Here is a 5,415-nt window from a genome sequence, read left to right on the forward strand (position 1 = left end):
AATTTTAGTTATGGAACAGGGATCAGTGGTTGCCACAATGTAAGGGTGGAAAATGGTGGGCTAAAATGTGAGAGATTTGGTGGGTGGTGATGTAATTCTTCTGTGTTCTTTTCTCTGTTGGTGGCTATGTGAATATATGCATGGAAGAAAATTCAGATGGGTGTAGACCACAAGTAAAGGTCACTTTTACCGTATGTTACTTTAAAAATACAATTTTAAATACCAGACCTTGTTTGTAGTGGCAAAACACATGGAAGAAAAGCTGCACAAAATGCAAAGTGAAGGTTGTTTCTGATGACTTAAAGAAAAATAGAATCATTGTAGACATACACGCATTTTCCAAAAAAAAATCATGCAAAGAAATAAAAAGCTCTAAGGAACAATATGATACTGTTTTTACTTTAGAAATGAAAGTTCCAAAATAAAATTTTGATTAGAAATCAATTAAGGCCAGTTTAGAGTTAAAAACATGACTACATTAAATATATATTTTAAAGTAGTTATTTATGACAAAATGATACACAGAAAATTCTAGATCTTTTTCAAGGCATTCTTTCCCCTATATAAATTCTCGAAGGTGAGCAATATACAGTTTCACTATGACTCTGTTAACCTAACCCACCATCTACAACTCCTTTTTGGTGGTTCTAAGTAAACTTAGGAATATGCAATTCCAAATATCCCCCTTTTCTGTGTGTGTGTGTGTGTGTGTGTGTGTGTGTCTTCAAATATGTCATGTCCCTGTAGGGAACTTAGAGATCACTTCTTGGGGCAACTGAGTGGCTCAGTCGGTTAAGTGCCTAAATGTTGATTTTTGGCTCAGGTCATGATCTCAGTTTGTGAGTTCAAGCCCCATGTCAGGCTCTGAGCTATCAGTGCAGATTCTCCTTCTCCCTCTCTGTCTGCCTCTCATTCTCTCTCTCTCTCTCTCTCTCAAAATAAATAAACTTTAAAGAAAAGAAGAAAATAAATCACTTCTTTGTTTCCGTGCTCCTGATTGATTCATTCAGAACCTTCTACCTTTGGTTCGTACTTATATTCATAGCTTCAAGAAACTGTTTCCTCACTTTATCCCTATAGCTGTGTCAGGATTGATTAAAATTTCTAGAATGAGGAGAATCTCATTTGAGTCCTAGAATTGCTCACGTGTAGATCATTTTGTTAAAAGCTTTCTGACCTTGTCTCTGCCCCTGTCTGCAGTTTGGTTTCTTCTCACTTCCTTGGCCACCTCCAGTATACAGTTCTCTAAACCCAATAGGCGTTTTCATGTCTTTGTGTTTTACACATGCTGCCTCCTCTGTTTAGAGAACTCTTGCCTCATTATTCACCCTAATAACTCCTGCCCTTACTTCTAAAAGTTGTTCAGGAATTAACTTGCTTTGGTCGTTTTGCACTAATTATTCTCTACTCTTCACATGGTGGATTGACTACCTCGTCAATCGCCTCATTCGTAATTGTCTTCGCGGTTCACTGAGTTTGCCTCTGTTTTATTACTTATACAGTATATTTTAATTTGGCCTCTTTACCAAACTAAATGGTACCATGAAGAGATTTCCTCTCATCAAGTTATCTATTTTTTTTCTGTTTTGCCAGCAATATTGTTACAGAAATTCAACGAATGTTTGGATAAGTGTATAAATGAATGCATGAATGAATGAATTCAGTGTTTCTTGGCTTCAGTCCTGTCATTCTAAAATAACTACAAAATATTCTCTATAAAACAGTTTGTTCATTCTATAGCATGTAAAGTATTTGAAAATGTGTTATTTACAAAATCTGGCAGAAGAGATGAAATCCTTTCTCACATAAGAGTGTACAATTGTTTTCATTACCAGTTCAGACAACACTGAATAAACTCACACCCACTCTACCAATAGCATCTCCGCTGTGATATTCATGGAATTTCTAAAAGCAAAGTTATTTACAAGTTATACCATTGAGAATTGAAAATGTTGTAATGTACATTATTTTGAAAGAAAAAAAATGCTTAGTTACCTTTATTTAGCTTTGCAGGTTCATAGAAATAAAACACACCATAAGCAAGCAAAAACAATAACCAAGTGAAAGAAAACCTTAAACTTTTGATGGTTTACTCTAACATTTTAATTTTCCTATCTTTAATCTTCATAATAAGTTGGTGAAGTGGGTAATATCCTTTCTCATATGAGGAAACACAGGTACACAGAGATTAAGTAACTTGCCCAAAGACACACAGTAAATAGAGAAGATAGAGTCAGAAGTATGAATCTGAAGTTTAAGTTCTTAAAAACTGGGCCAAATAGGTGATGAATTTTGTCTTAAAGTTTTATAACTTTGCAGATAATTAGCATTTTAAGGGGGCCAACTCAAAAGACATTCTACGGAAAGGCAATAAAGTAGCCAAGCCCTAGAAATGAAACAATTTCAGAAAGAAATGTGAATGAAAGTGGTGAAGACTTGGCTCTAATGCAGGTCACGTGAAAACTAGAAAAGTAAGATGGAATTAGAAAAGAGAGCCTTGGAAGGGTAAGTCTCCAGCACACAGTTTATTCAGTTTTCCGTTCCTCCATCAACAACTGGATGTCCACTGTATGCAAATCTGTCTGCTGCAAGTGCTATGGATAGAGTAGCGGACAGAGAAAAGCTGTCCTTGCAGAGATAACATTTCAAAGAGGGTGACAGGCTATAAGCAGATAAATACGTAATGTAAATTGGGTAGTGACAAGAGCTCTGAAGAAAACAAAAAAGGCAAAGGAATATAGTTCTTTGTTTTCTTTCTTTGTAACCTAAGAACTGCAAGTTCTCTCTGATGTCATTTTGTTGGCCTGAGATCATTTTCTCCTACCTCTGAGGCTTAGTTCTTTGACATTGGCCATCAGAGGAGTAAGGGAGATAGTCCAATCCACAACTTGGTTGTATGGTTTCCAGGCCCTTCCTAACTGCCTCATCTCCTGCAGTATCTCAACCATGTTCATTTCACCTCTCCCCAGCTTCTGCTTGTTTGTTACAAGATGAAAGAGAGAGATTTAGGCATCAGATGCTCTCAAAGGATGGCCTGATTTCCTGCTGGTTTGCACCCTGGGTCTCTGACCTAGAATCGGACTGTGGGAAGGGATGAAGTAGCTCCTGACCTCCTTCAGAACGAGCAGATTTCTTCCACTCTCAGTGGCAAAACATGTATCATGAGTCACTGATACTTTTTTCCAGTTCTCAGATTTCTCGATTTTTCCCACTTTATATTTAATTGAAACGTCTCCCATATTCTGCCTTGGCAATAGCTTAATCTTTGGGTCCTGGTTTTGGGGGGGGCTGTTTTTGTTTTTCCCCCTGTTTTGTTTTGTGAAAATGTGTGTTACCTATTTCCGAGTCACCTCAAGTACTTTTAGTGATAACCTGGGAGAAACCGTAGAAAGACCAGCCAGTTCAAATGCATTTTTTAAATGAAAACCCCAAAGCCACCAATAAATAACTTTTCAAAGATGGTTAACTCTGAAATTTTCAATAGATAAAATGTATGTTGTAACTGAGACAAAAAGAAATATCTCTGATAAATAATTGTGTTATAAGTGCTACATTAAGCAAGTAGGCTTTTTGAGGAAATTCTCAACGTAACACTCTTCTGGATTTTATTAATCTAGATGTTGAGCACTTACTCTGTCCCCTATTTCTGCTTCCCCATTTCTGCTATGCAAATATTCAGTGAACCCTTCTCTATTTTCAATAACCATTTAGAAGAGAAGGGGGTTGGTTCACATTGTGCATGCTTTGGAGATTAATGATATAGTCAATCATCTAAAATTCACATGGACCATTACTGCATTCACATTAATTTATGTTCAATTAACACACTTAGAATCAGTTTTCTGTGGAGTTTAGCCAATTGGCTTTATAGCTTCTGGCTCTGAAAGATTCATTTTGCTTCTGATCACTGGTAATATGACGAGCCACGGTCCTCATTCCTGTTATTAAAGTCTTTAGGGTTTTGGATTTTCATAAATTTAACAGGGCCAGCAGGCAGTGGGGCGACTAGGACCAAGTTCCTGGCAAAGAGCCATATTGCTCCATCCTGGCAACTGTCTTCCACATGAATGTTGGGATGAACACCTGAGAGGCAGGGTCACAGTGCTAGTGTGTCGTAAGGGTCACTGGGAAGAAGACCACGTTAGACTCAGAGGGACAGAGAGAGTACATTGTCTTTGTGCCGGAATATCATCAGCAGGCCTTGCTTTCCCATAGTACAAATCAGCAAGAAAATGGCTCTTTTCATTTTTGAACTTTCTAGACAGAACCCTTTAGGAAACATTGTGCTTAGGGCTTGATTGAACAAAGGAGAACATGTCTAAGTTTTTTGTCTAAGTTCAGGTGAAACAAGTGAATTTATAATAAAAATTGAAAGTGTTTATGGTGAGTTAATTTGCATGGACTGCTGTCATATTTATTGAACAAAATAAATATCTTTTCCTGGGTACTGTTTAGTACTCTACTTAAAAATCTAAAGCATTTCTTTTTTTTTTCTCTTTCTTTCTTTTTTTTTTTTTTTTTTTTTGGTTAAGGGATATAAGATATTTTATTTTTGGTTAATTCAGGCTAAGAGGGTTTTGGAAAAAGATTTCATTAGAGGAAATGTCCTTTGAACATATAGTAACTAGGTATTAATAGCAATTTACTTAAAATTAGATAATGCACTAAATTAAAGGGAGCAAAGCTGGAGGCTTTCACAAGGATCTACCTTTTCTAATTATTCTTCCTGGGATGGGTTGATTTCTCATCTGTCAATGTATCCTTCTATGTAAAACAGATACTATCTAACATATGCTCCTATAAAATATATTCTCTCTGTTACTCTGTTAGGGATATATTCCTAGACCCAAAGACCAGGAAGCAGGAGAGAAAGGCTATGGAGATATCACCTGAAAAATTACCTAGTACGCTATTATAGAGAAGACTGAAATTTATCAAAAAGAGGCTAAAGAAACTTAGCCCAGGAGATTTTGTCTCAAGTCCCATGTTCAAAGTACACATCAGCGATCTTGAGGGAATTAAATACAAAGACAAAAAAAAAAAAAAAAAAGAAAGAATTACTACTTATTTTGTGCTTACCTTAGTTGTATATCCATTGTTGCACGTATTTGACACCTCATCTTGATCTCCAGAAATATATGGGGTGTGTGCTGTATTATTCCCATTCCACAGATGAGTAGTAGAGCCACAGAAAGGCAAGTAACATTCCCTGGGTCACATGCCCTGGGATATGGGTTTCCAGCTACCCTGTCCAGAACCTTCATATTAGCCATGGTACTGCATGGCCTCTGGGAGAAAGGAGTCACGTTTTTAGGGAACAAAATGTTTAAAGGCATGCAAAGATCATTTAGTTCAAGGCTACTCTGAATAAAATTAGGAAAGAATAATATTGGGTTAAAGCAACAAACTGTACAA

Source organism: Prionailurus viverrinus, chromosome A1 (genome assembly GCF_022837055.1).
Source record: "Prionailurus viverrinus isolate Anna chromosome A1, UM_Priviv_1.0, whole genome shotgun sequence".
Taxonomy (NCBI): Eukaryota; Metazoa; Chordata; class Mammalia; order Carnivora; family Felidae; genus Prionailurus; species Prionailurus viverrinus.